The sequence below is a fragment of the Acomys russatus genome, chromosome 21, assembly GCF_903995435.1.
Source record: "Acomys russatus chromosome 21, mAcoRus1.1, whole genome shotgun sequence".
NCBI lineage: Eukaryota > Metazoa > Chordata > Mammalia > Rodentia > Muridae > Acomys > Acomys russatus.
In genome coordinates, this window is record NC_067157.1 from 9,247,645 (window position 1) to 9,261,205 (window position 13,561).

Consider the following 13,561-nt stretch of genomic DNA (forward strand, 5'->3'; position numbering starts at 1 on the left):
GAGGTCATAACAGGAATGTAGGTTACCACAAAGCAGCTGCCACACATACACAAAAAAGACGTGGAACATTCTCTATCCCTCCAGCCCAGACGGCTTTGTTGAGCTGCAGTCAGTGCTTGCATCTGGAGCCCCAGCTCCTTCATGGCAAGTTTCTTTGAGTCTCTCTTTGAGTGCCCAAGGGTCACGCCTTACCTAGCACACTCACTGCCTGGGTGCGCGTAGGAGCATTAATGGTGTGTCCTTCCGTCACCACCTCATTGGTAACAGAGGCCTTTCCTGCCACCCTTTGCAAAAGCCATTCTGTCAGGCCCAAGCTGGGAAGAAAAGTCACAAGCGATTGGGGCGGAGGGGCAGCGTTGACAGTATTTTAATAATGTTGTAACAGAACCAGCAGGTGCTGTGGTGGAGAGTAGACTCAGACAGGTGGGGCGGACAGGTGGGGTGCACCTGTGTTCCAGCACTTGGGAGGTAGACGAGAGAGGAGAGGCATGCATTTGAAATTGGCCCTGGCTTTGTAATGAGGCCCTGAAGGTCCAGTCCCACTTCTGCCATTCCAGCTGTAGTGATGGGCTTGTCACTGAGCTCCAAGCCTCTCCCCCCCCCCCCCCCCCCCCAGTTTATACAGTACAGATAATGGCCCTACTGTTCCATAGGGCGACTGTAAGAGGCAAGTGCCCTGAAGAGCGTTAAAGGCCTTGTGAAACTACACCAGGCTGAGATGGACTAAGTGTGAGGGTCAGCAGACGGCTGACAACTGAGCAAGCAGGGAGCCACAAAAGTGCTTTGCCCAGGTCATATGGTTAGTCCCAGAGACTACATTTCTTCCCTCTACACCCAGACAGGGTTTCTCTGTGTAACCTTGGCTGGCCTGGACTCACGCTGTAGACCAGGCTGGTCTCAAACTCCCAGAGATCCACCTGCCTCTGCCTCCCAAGAGCTGGGATTATAGGCGTGCGCCACTGCACTCAGCTGAGACTACATTTCTTTTTTTTCTTTCTTTCTTTTCTTTTTTTTTTTTTTTTAAGAGGCTACATTTCTTAAGTGGATTGATTCATAATAGTTCTTATTTTCTGTAAATGGTTAAGAGGAAAAGACAAAGCACTCTGGCCTGAGCCAGGGTGTGAATAACAGACTTTCCCTGGAGCTCTTCTCCCCGTTGGGGAGGGGAATCCACCTCGGCTCCCTCTTTTCTTCTGTTTTAATTTCAATCTCAGCAAGCCACTTCAAGTGGTACAGAAGAGAAAAGGACCGGAAAGCCCTAAGCCCCAGTCTTGTTACCCCTCCTCCCCGGTGCAGCCCTTACAAGGCTCTCCTGCAGTGGGCCCTCTGAAGCCCTCCCTGGGTAGCCGTCAGAGCATTCCCAGGCCAAAGCAGCTTGGTTTCCCAGGCAGGAGCAGGCTCCTGAGGGAAGCACAGACATCAGCTGTGGCCATTTGACAGCCTCGAGCGGGTGGCTGGCTGTGTGGGAGCTAAGTGGAGCAGGTTCCAGCCAGTTCCTTTCAGGCCTGTTGGGCCTGTGGAGGTTTGACTTTAGAAATGGAGATACTCAGATTTTTGGAAGAATACGTGGTTTGTCGAGTGTGATTGTGGTCTCTGAAGACACAAGAAAGTTTCATTTGTTCGTAATTATAAGAAAGCCACTTCCTAGTTCACTAGAGAAAGACTTCGCAAGAAAATGCGCTGTCCGTTTCCGGTGAAAAATTGTATGAAAATCTATTAAGGGGGACTTAAATAGATGAAGGACTTTAATTTTATCAGCCATAAATTTCTGTTCTGGAAGCAGTGCATTTTTTTATTATACGCCAATGGAACTTTCAGGAAGGCAGATTTGAGGGCATTCTTTTTTTCCTGTTAAAATAAAGTCAGGGCTGGGCGATGGCTTAGCAGGTAAAAGTGCCCACTGGACATGCTCACTGGACAAGCCTGAGGATCCGAGCTGGAGCCCGAGAGCCTACGATTGAAGGGGAAAAATGAGTTTCCAAAAGCTGTCCTGGCTTCCACACTCACAGTGGCCTGCTCATGCCCACACCTGCACACAGTGTGAAATTAATAGTAAAATAAATAAGTTACATGATGATGGTGCGGATGATAGCAATAAAACATAATAAAATAAATAAAAATTGCAGCACACCGGTAATCCCAGCACTTGAGGAGACACTAAGGCAGGCAGATCAAGAGTGTAAAGTCAGTATGGGGTGTTCATAGTGGACCATTTCTAAAAACAAATCAAAGCAGACCATAGATAAGTTTACTAAATTTTCCTGACAACAGTACATCTTGGGATGACCGTAGGACAAGAGGAGGGACTTGAGGGTTTCCTGGTTTCCTGACACAATTTTCATCTTGCTTTGGAGTGAATTCTGACAGTCAGCCATTAGGAGTACAGTGTGACTTGTAAAGAACTAGGGGTTGGCTTTTGTTCTGTTTTTTTTTTTTGTTTTGTTTTGTTTTGTTTTTAACTTTTAAGCTTAACTTGTTTCCACTTAAAGTTTTTCTTGAATCTGGAAGCACGCTTCAAGGCAACTCTCAGCTTCCCCGATTAGTTACCGCAGCTCCCGAGCCCCGTTCTTCCCGGCTTGCTTCTGCTTTCTTCTTTATCCAGACTGGTTTGTGTAACAACACAAGGTCACATGGCCCTGCTGTGGCTGCGTGAGCAGCTCGGGCCAGGGGACATCTTACTGGAGAGCCTCTGTGAGAGAAGAACTTGGAAGACGTGCACTAGGGAGGCTAGGTGGAGAAGGGAGGGCATCCCCTCCTGCTTCTGACATTAGTGACATTGCTAATAAATCTCTAAGAATATTAGGTTTTTATCCGTCAACAGGAAGCAGAATTGTAGCATTTTAAATGTGTGTAATATGCATAGTTTTGGCTTCAGACCTAACCAGTCTATAAAATGGTCCTTCCGAGATGAACAGTGAAGGCAGAACTGTGAAGAGCCCGTGGCATACACGTGCAGACTTGGAATTTGGGGTTGATGCATTAGGCTACTTGGCCAAAGAGGTAAATCTGTGGTGCCAGTCAGACTAATGTTTGGTTACTGTGATTCTGTCATGTCTTTAGCGTTTATGTTTGGAGATAATAATTCTCACAGAATGCAGGTAATATTTGGCTACATTACATTTTTTTCTTGGTATCAGTCAGTTCGTTTTAGGGACTGTAGCATAGGGTAAACACAGATCTGCAGTGTGCTGTGTGGAGAAAGAACCCTGCTGTATGCCTTTGGTTGCAGGAACCGACAGAAAGAGCTCTGCCTTGCAGGCGTCCTCGTCTGGCCTGTCATCCATGGTGAGACCGACTGGCTCTTCATTTCGTTGTTGTTGTTGTTGTTGTTGTCAGGGTTTCTATGTGTGTGTAGACTTGGAACTCACTCTGTAGACCAGGGTGACCTCGAACTCAGATCGGTCCTGCCTCTGCCTCCTGAATGCTGGGATTAAAGGCTGTGCCGTGCCACCCCCCACCCCACCCTCAGCTTCAGCTGGGTCTCTAGTGTAGATGACAGTAAAGGAAATGGATGACTATTCAGTGTTCCTACGTTTCTTCAATATCTTGCATCAAATCTTTCCCCTACCCCCCCCCCCTTGAGGAACCCATAGCAGCAGTCAGCAGTGGTCTACCCTGATATTTGCTGGGTGTTTCATATACCTCATCACACAAGAGAGCATTTCTCAGCTCTGAGTGTGACCAATCCCAAGTGGGGTCACGAACAGCCAGGACTCATTGAGTAAAGTTTGAGTACCTACTTGCATGGGAGCTGTGTGTGTGTGTGTATGAGAGAGAGAGAGAGAGAGAGAGAGAGAGAGAGAGAGAGAGAGAGAGAGAGAGAGAGAGAGAGAGAAAGAGAATCAAACTGGGTCTGTCCCTCGAGGGACACAGGGCCGGCATGGGAAGGAAGCAGCAGTGGTGGTAGCCTTTTACCCTGTAGTAAAGAGTGCCTTCTGTGGGGAGGTCAGCATGCTGGAGTTTCTTGATCAACCCTGCCGACAATTTCATTGTTAAGTATTTTCCACCTATTTTCACTATGAGCATAAAAATAAAGGCCCCCCGCTACTTCAGGAGCCCCATGCAGATAGGTCACAGTTCAGGCTGAACGTACATACTGGCTTCTTGTTAAGGATCCAGCAGGACCTTGCCTTCAGTTCATGTGTGGCTTTTAAGGCCGGTTCCAGATTGGACGTGATGAGCACTTCACTCAGCACTTTCTCCCTAGGCTCCTCTCTGGCAGAGCTATAAGCTAAAACCCCTCTGTGCATCTCACTTAGAGTTGCATTGGCCTCCGATATGGCGGAGAGACTGACCTTCGCACATGGCTGCTGTTTTGATGGCTCTGTGGCGTCCAGTCCTGTCGTTTATCTCTCAGGCTCACTTACATAGTGGAGTGAGCATTTATACTGCCCTAACAGACCTAGCTTTTATAAGAACCATTAAATGTGGGGTGCTATGTTTTGTCGCTTACTTAAAGAAGTTATTTGGTGTTTATTGAGATTTCAAGTGATGCCATAAATTCATATCAACTATAGGAAGCAACTGAGTCAGTCTTACAGTTTGCAGAAGGCAGCTGCCTTCCTTGACAAGTAAATCTGGTTTGAGTTTCTTTTCCTGCGTGTTTGGTGAACCTTTTGCCTTCTGGGCCTTTGCCCTCAAAGTCCTGCTTGTCATTTTGGGGCTACACATTAGACAGAGGCTGGTGTTGTCTACCTTCAGAGGGAACTCCTGTCACAGATGGACGGGTGAGGTTTTAGGCCCAAGAGGCCCTACCTTGCCCTAGGCCTAGTTGGTCTTCACTGGAGCCAGGGTCAGGCCTCTATGGGAGAAGTCTTGCCTTTCTTTGTTGAGACTAGAACCTCCACCTGAGCTATCCCACTGTTCTCAGGAACCTGGGTCTCCCATGTCACCATCCCTGCCAGGCGTCTCTGAGTGCTCGGAGATGAAGAAACAACTCCCAGCCTCCTGGGCTTTCGTGGAAGCAGAAAGAAATAGGCAACAAGCAGATAGTCACAGGGGTGCAGCCTCTAAACGCTGGTGGTTACCTTGTTGGGCACAACATGGTTTAGAGGGCCAGGAAATGTAGTCACTTGCTGTGGCTCTGGCAAATCTCAGCTGGCTAAACATCTGAGAGGCAAGGCTGTCTTGTCTCCCAGGCGCTGCTGTGGTACTAAGCAGCGGGCCAGGCCTGGAGCACCACTCAGTGAGGTCAGAGAGAACTGGGCTGCAAGGGTCTGGTCTGCTTTTGTTCCCTTTTCTCTCAGCAAGCGATGGAGACCGTACTTGATTATTCTACAGTTCTAGATTTTCTTTGCTTACTGGCCTTTTAAACCCACGGTGTTCATTCGCTGAAGGACAAGAGTCCTTGGTCATGACATCTCAGGGTAATTCCAGTGTTTCTGGAGGACAGGCTCTAATTGTCAGTCTTGATTTGATTGAAGGTTTGTGAGCCACTATGTCCCCTCTTTCCCTCCTGCCTTTTTCTCCTATGCCAATTCCTCCACCGTCTTCCTCTCTCGGGAGAGCCGTCCAGGCCATACATTTTCTTTTCTTTTTTCAGCTAAGTATTTATATGTCTGCGGAGCGTTTGATTTGGTTCCTTGGAGAAGTGCAAAAGCCAAGGAGACCCCAGCCAGAGGCATTCTTAGACTTAGGTTCAAAGTCAAACCCTCACTCTTTCTACTGGGCCTTCCCATTGTAAACATGGCCCTGGGGCTCGCTAGAACATCTGTCAATCATTTTTATGTTCATAAATGATCAGAAAGCCATACAAGACCCAATAGTCATAAAGAGTCACAAAAAACCAAAAATGTGCTGATGGACCTGCTAGAGGGTACAACTGAAATGCTGCCTGCCACTGAGTTCTTCAGCCAAAGCAGACCTTGCCAGGGCCAGTTGAATTCCCTTCAGGCTGCCCTGTGCAGTGTAGGTGGACACTGAGCTAGGCTGACAAGGAGGTCCACACATCAGCCCAAAGCTTGCCTCCCCATTGGAGCCAGCACACCTGGCGATGCTACCAGCTGTATGGAGACCCGTTGTCTCCTTCAGACCTGGCATCAGCTCCTTCCTTTCTGCTCCCTCTTGGCTTGGTTTCCCTCCTCTGTTGGTTCTTGGCCACCGTCTGTGTCACCTGCAAGTCTTGGCCCTGCCTTAGAGGTAGATGTATAATTTGAACTCTAGAATCCGAAGAACTTATTTTTGTGTTGTTGGAAAAGTTAGTCTCTCAAGACCCTTTGTATATCTGAAATGGGAAGAAAGAGCCATCTTCGTGCCTGGGAACGGGACCCTCAGGTGGGTGCCCAGGTGGGTGCCCAGGTGTCTGCACTCCGCCCACCCTCAGGAGATCTAGAGCACCTCAACATGCATGCTGTCCTAATTCACCCCACCTCACCCCAGGGTCACATCCGGCAAAGGTAAACATTTCTTCAAGGCTCCTATTCTCATCTGTAAATGGCGGGGCTCTTCATCATGAATGACAGCAGCTTGAGACTGGGGAGTGGTGGAATCTGAGGGCGCTATAAGGTAGGGCGTACAGAAACAGCGGGAGGTGAGATTCCATCGAATGCTCAGATGTGCCTTGCATTCAATTTCATCTTGAAAAAAACAGGATTTTTTTTTTTTTTTTTTTTTTTTTTTAACCTTAAGCTCCCCAGGCCACTTTGGAGCATTTTATTTCACTCAGAAGAATTTATGCTGCTTGAGAGCAGATACTGTGTCTAAGAAAGTGCTATTAAAGTAGTGGGTGCTTCCCTAGTGCTTGAACCCTTGTAAAGACTTTGCCCTGTTTTCAAGGAATTCAGTGTGTTGGGAGCTCAAAGTGTGGGTGGGCATTCTGTGCCCTACAGGCTTAAGTGCCAGATGCAGGGCGTAGCAGTGACACAGAGACAGAACACCTGGGGAAGGCAGAGCGAAGGTCGCCTGGCAGGTCACCTGGATAGGAGGACAGCAGGCTGGGCGAGCGTGCCTGAGATGACTCCCAGGCGAGTGTGTGGTCCATGCGCAGCACACTGGGGTGGAGAGTGTGGAAGACGGTGGGACTCCATCCCACAGGTCTTCGCCAGTTAAAATTTGGGATATTTTAGTTGAGGGTAATTGACTACCAGTCTGCAGAGGAGCTTTACCCAACTCACCCCCCACCCCCAAAAGTGGTTATTTTGGTTGGTTGGTTGGTTTGGGGTTTTTTGTTGGTTGGCTGGTTGGTTTGTGTTTGAAACAGGGTCTCACTATGTATGTAGCCCTTGGTTGGCCTGGAACTTGCTATGTAGACCAGGCTGGCCTTGAATTCACCTGATCTGCCTTCCACTGTCTCCCTAGTACTGGGATTAAAGGCATATGTCACTTGTCACCACACTTGCCAAGAAGTATATTAAAAGAATATAATCCCAAACATTGCATATTCTATGAGTCGGAAGCATCTAAGAACCAAGAGCACATGCAGGCTTCAGATTGCTCTCCTGCCTGCAGTGAGAGGTCCTTGTGTCGTTCAAGGTGGAGACAGGCCGTCCTCTGCGTTCTTTAGCCATCAGTAATTCTTGGCACAGCTCTTGGCCCTCAGCTGTGAAGTTCAAATATTGTTGCTTCTCTCAGTTTCCTTGCATTTTGTCAGCGCAGCACAAAGGCTGGCCAGCACGGCAGGCAGACAAGTCCAGGCGTCAAAGTGTCTTGGAAGTGAAGGGCTCTTGAGGATGCTGTCTCCAGCCTTCTCAGCCAGGCCTTGGAGGCTTTCCCTGACACCCAAAAAGCGCCGGCATTCTGAGCAGATGGGGCACCACAGTCCAGGGTGTCACGGCCTCACTTGGTTTTCTACGAGCTGTACTTTTTGTCTTTAAGTAGTGTGTGTAGGTTAGTGCCTACCCCCAACCCCAACCACCCCACCCCCACCCCCTCGGCGTTCCCACAAGTGTTGTAGACATCATGCCTACTCAGCTGGGAGGAAGAGCTCAGGTGTCACCAGATCATAGGGGTCGCAGCCTGGTTCAGCCACCTGTCCTCAATAAACCAACTAATGGAGACAAATTAATAGTGAGAAGGTGAAAGAGGAGAGCTGTTCATTGTGGCCGTATTGGGTCGAGGGACAGAGGGCCCGGGGACTTGCCCAGGTCTGCCTTCAGGGATCCTGACAATGGAGCCAGGGTTCAAATAGTGACAAAATATGAGATGCTCTGCTCAGCACCCAGCCAGGAGTAGACCGTGCCCACTACTGTCTCATCTCGAGTCTCCCAGCAAGGCCTGGCCAGTTGTAGATGTTTCTCTCTCGGAGGTAAGTTCCTCTCTGGCCTACCTCAAGGGCTCCTGGCATTTCCTCTCGTGCGAGAGATTCTAATTCCACGGGGTCCATCCTTTCAACAGTCTAGCCAGAGAGAGAGCTCGACTTCTCTTAGAACTCACTCATTGCTCCAGACAGGTTAGTCACAGAAGGTCCAAGCTTTCCTTCTGGGAGGCTTCTCCACCAAATAGAAATCTGCCCGTCCGTGCAATTAGAACCCCCTAGCCTGTCTGTCCCTCAAAGTCTTCAGAGCCTACCACGGCTCCTTGACAGCATTAGCCAACATTGTGTAGCCATCCAGAGCTCAGGACCGGGTGTGCATAGGCAAGGCCCCTGATATCACCTGCTCTCAGGTCTCCCTTGCTTTTTTCCCCCCATATGATGCACAGTGTTTACCTCTGGAGATGAACTTCACAGGAGTGTTTCAAAGGAAGCTGTAGGGTACGGTGACAAGTTGTAAGGTGGGAGGGGACTGGAGGATAAGTTCAAGGCCAGCCTGGGCTACATGAGAACCTGTCTCTAAAGGGGGAAAAAAAATGGCTGCCTCACTTAAAACTCATAGGCTGCAGAGATGGCACAGCGGTTAAGAGCAGTGACTACTGCTTTTCCAGAGGACCAGGGTTCACTTCCCAGCACCCACATGGCAGCTCACAAGGGACTCTGATGCCCTTACACAGACATACAAGCAGACAAAACACCAATGTACATAAAGTAAAAATAAGAGTTTTTAAAAGACTCACAAAGATGTTTTCCCTCGAGCAGCCACGGCTCTGATGGCTTTGTTGGGAGTGACAGCCAGGGATGATCCTTTTTCAGAGTGGTACAGGTAGGCGTTGCTTTGCTTTGTGCTCCGGCTGAAACTTTGAAACTCTGAAACCCACAGCTGTTCTCTGAACTCCACGAGGGGCTGCCCTGTCAGTAATAGGACCCCTTCCTTGTCTCTCCGGAGTGTTCCATACTTGGTTCCGCCTTGACCTTGGGGTTGCAGGTTGGTTTAAAATCGTCTCTGTTTCAAAGCAAGAAGATTGTAGCGCTTCCCTTTAACTTTGCGTTCCAGGCAGGCATTCTTCCAGACAATTGAAATTCTAGCCAAGAAATGGTTGTTCGCCGACCTTCGTGGATCTGTGGGCATGAGTCTCACCCAGCTCTCACGTCACATTAGCTATTGGGGTCTTCACTTCTTCTCTGCCGAGAAGATAAAAACACTGCTGACAAATGCGTGCTTTCCACAGCTGAGCTAAGCTGTGAGGGGGACAGCAGTGGGGACTCTGAGGCAGCAGTGTGTCCAAATTCATGTCAGTTGGGTTGTTATGTTTGATGTCATTTTGGAGGCATCTCCCCTTCTTAGAACATCGTGTCACTTGGTGGTGATAATTAGGCAGGATTACAGAGGGAGGCCCTCCCACCGGATGGCAGCATCCACAGACATTTTTAGAATGTACCTCATGATTTATTTGGTCTCCCCACTTCTTTCTTGATCCAGCAGCCTGATATCAAACTTATCGAAGAGAGAGGGGGCCTTTTTCTTCCTCCTCATGGAAATCACCAATGTTACAGGAGTGTGTTTTTGTTTTTAATTTTATTCTTTTTTTTACTTTTACATATTCATTTACATTATTATACATACATACAATAAACTACATATAGCAAGAAGGACCATGAAACAATCAGGAGTTATATAAATGTTACATTCATAGTGTTTTGCCTGTTTGTATTTGGCAGCCTTAGAGAAAACATCTTTCCTATCTTGGTGACTTTACAATTCTGAATATAAATCAATATCTATCATATCTCACCTCTATTAACCTAAAACCATCTGTCTAGACCTAAAAACATCTTAACCCCTAAACAACTAAGTTTAGTTGTAAAATAAACTATCTGGTCTTCAACCGCATCAGAAACTTGAGAAGGAATAAAATTAATTACCTGAGTAAACAGGAAGTACAAGTTAGCAGCTTCCAAAGTGAGAAAATGACAGAGACAGTTTGCTGCCTAGACAGCCACCCAAACTATACCGTTGGAGCATCTTCTTCAGCTTTCTGGCCCACTATATCTGGCCGGCGTATTTGCAAAGCAGGAACTATTAAGGACTTGCTTACCCGGTTTGGCAGAGTTTGGCTGTTGATTCTGCCTCCTTCCAACCTTTCCCACTTTGTATTGTTAATTGGTATATTGCTTAGTAGCTGCAAAGGCACAGCTGTAAAGTTTGTCAGCTGTCTGCTTCCTTTTCTGTCTGTTTTTTAAGCTACAGGGGCATCAACACATACACAGCCTCACAGCTAACTAAATCAATGTGAACTCCCATAAAACCCTTGAAACACTAATCCAAGCATCACCAAACCCCAAGTCAGTGGCTGGTTCTGCCACTTTGCTCCCTCCATATGATGGAGAGGTGCCAACAGTGAGCTGCAGAGCTCCTGAGACATCAAAGAGGCTTCTTAGGAGGCCTTTGTTCACCTGCGTCCCTCGACAACACCAACCTTTTTAGGATGCTTGTGTCTTGGTTCCTGTCTACACTTCCTTCTACCACAGAAAAGAAAAACTAACCAAAGCCGTGGCCTTCCTGCAGGGTGAAATGTGCCCTCTGCAGGAGCTGTCTCTGGCCCTATTGCCTCAGCCCATAGCTTCCTGCATAGGCCTCCCAGGAAGCATCACCTGAGACCCTGGAGGGAACTCCAGCACATAGTGTCACAGGTGGCCCCACCCCATTCTGCAGAAATGGAAGAGCGGGATTAGTGCCTCTTCATTATGATGGCATTCCCAGAAGATGCTCAGCCTTTGCTGAGGAAGTGGGGGTATGGTGGCCTGGGGGGTTGCTGTGGGTGTGGCTTTGGACTGCTGCTGTGGGGCTCCTGTCCCAATTTCAGGGCCCATGGTCAGTCCTAACTAGCTGCACTCTGGATGCTTCCCTCCCAGTTTGCTCCAGCCCCAGCATCAAAGCGGGCCGTATTCAGCCTCTGTTCTTGGGGAGTGAAGTGTGTCATCTTCCCATCATGCACTAGTTCAAAAGAATAATTAACACCAAAGGGAATCAGGGAGGAGGGGTCTGGATTAGGTAATACCTTGCCACTTCTCCCTAGGCACTCACAGAAAGTCAGGATTGGGACTTGGGGAACTTAGTCCCCTGGGGTTAGTGGCATAGTCATGTTAGACTTACCAGCTCTCACTGTGAAGGGGAGAAGCCGAGTCCCTCCCGAAGGACCACATCTGTGAGCCAGTATTGGATTATGCGTTCAGGAACCCATGAAGAAGACAGAATAGTGAGTGAATGTCCTCTCTCCCAGGCCAAGATAATGAGGTCTGGGGGCTTCTCCCTCAAAGTTATCGGCCAAAATAAAATTGCCTAGTGGGTTTACAAAACAGAATACTACCAGGAAAATCCTCAGCCAGACTAAGGGTCTACAGAAAGAGGAGCCGCCTTTCCCTCATTTATTATAATCTTTGCCTCCAATTAAAAACAAAAAACAAAAAACAAACAAACAAAAAAAAAAACCAACCTTCCTTTTGCTCTCTAGAGCTGTCACCAAGATAAATTTGACCAGGGTACTCGTTCCCACAGAGGTCTGACTGCCCCACCGACAGTCTCAGAAAAGATTAAAGTCACAGGAGTAGTCTTAGCTTCTAAGGGAGACTGGTTTCTGTTACTCGGTCACGTTGACTCCTTTGCCACTGACCCTACAGAGCTGCTTCTGATGCCTAGCCTGCTCTCCTGCATGGGACAACAAGCAGCGTCTCCACAGACAACAGATTTTAATGTCCCTAAGGCCTGACATGTTGATTCATCTGCATATGCTCTGAGTATACTTTTTTTTTAAGGATTCATTTATTTTTATGTGTTAGGAGTGTTTGCATATATGTGTATGTAAGTGGATCACATGGGTGTTGCCTCTGGGTGTCAGAAGAGGGCTTCAGATCCCCTGGGATTGGAGTTAGAGACCGTTATGAGCTGCCTTGTGGGTGCTGGGAAGCAAGCCTGGGTCCGCCTGAAGGGCAGCCAGCGCTCTTACTTGCTGAGCTTGTATACCAGACCCTCTGGGTATACTTTTCGGTGTTAATCCTCTTAACTTTGCAGGGGCGTGGGGGTAGGCTCCCTAGGGGGAGGGGGTTCCCTGGATTCAGGTGCTCTGGGCAGACCTGCATGGATGACTATGGAGACAGAATAAGGATGTTAACAAGATGCTCTGTAGGAAATGGTTTGGTTTTATACGTGTCATGTGGTGGAGGTGGTGGTGGTGGTGGTGGTGGTGGTGGTTTAATCCAGAAAATTTTAGTATAAAAATCTAATTCCTAAGATGGCTCCTCCCAAGGTGGAGAATCTCAGTAAGCCCTTTGCTGCTGAGCCAGACCAGTTCAGACCTGTGCTGATGGGGGGAACTCAGAAGTACCGCTGTCGACTTGGAGTGACCCGCTTGCCTGTCTTCAGCACGCTACACTCCAAAACCCCATCCATAGCCTGGCTGACCCTAATTTAGCAAGACCCGCCGAAAGCACCCCTAGTTGTACCTTTATGTATTATCATCCCAAAGTGCAAGATCCCGTCTCCTGTGGGCTTTCTAGCTTCCAGATGCGGTATTGAGAACTAAAGTTATTCTCTGCACTGTCCTTAGATTTCAGACCTGAAATACTTAGCGAAACAGCATTATTGCACCGACTGGGCTGTGAGGTCAGATAAGCAGGTGGGGGTTAAAACGCAGCCATCACCCCCACCCCTGCTGCACCCCCCAACCGCCCAACCACACACAGCTTCCTTCCTTGTTGCTTTCCGAGTGGCCTTAATATCTCTGGATTTCTTTTCTCTTTCAGACCCTCAAACTGACAGGAAGACCTACGGAGAAAACCCTTTGCCAAATCTGCTCTCAGCAAGTGGACAGTGATACCGTTTACAGCTTGACAACTTTGTGAATCCCACGCCATTTTCCTAACCCAGCAGAGACTGTTAGCAGCCCTGGCCCTGGGTGAAGCCCTTACCCGTGGAACAGAACTCTGTACCGTATGCAAAATCTAACTCATCTGCAAGTGACCTGCCAGCGAGGACAGCACCCGTCAGCACCACCCACTCTCCTCCAGAGCACACCGGGGGAGCCCCATTGGCGATTCTGTAGTGCTTTACTATCATGATGGTTTATGGGATGTTCTAAGTGTCGTTTTGTGTCTGTTTTCCTTTGACCTTCTGAGTGTTTTTTTTTTTTTTTTTTTTTTTTTTTTTTACCCACAGTAACTTGCAGTATTTTTCTGTTGAGAACGTTGACCATCCTTCCCCTAGCACACTTAAAAGCAGAAGGGAGGTGGTGTACCCATTGCCAGTGTGGCTTT

General features: G+C 48.2%; 1 protein-coding gene across 1 annotated transcript in view; it reads left to right on the forward strand.

The window, feature by feature from the left end:
• Window positions 1–13,347, forward strand: part of Foxo3 (forkhead box O3) — a 99,567-nt gene extending 86,220 nt beyond the window's left edge. Inside the window, exon 4 of the mRNA XM_051164497.1 lies at window positions 13,052–13,347. The gene's annotated coding sequence lies outside the window, so the exon portion shown is untranslated. The remainder of the gene's footprint in view (window positions 1–13,051) is intronic.
• Window positions 13,348–13,561: the final 214 nt, after the last annotated feature.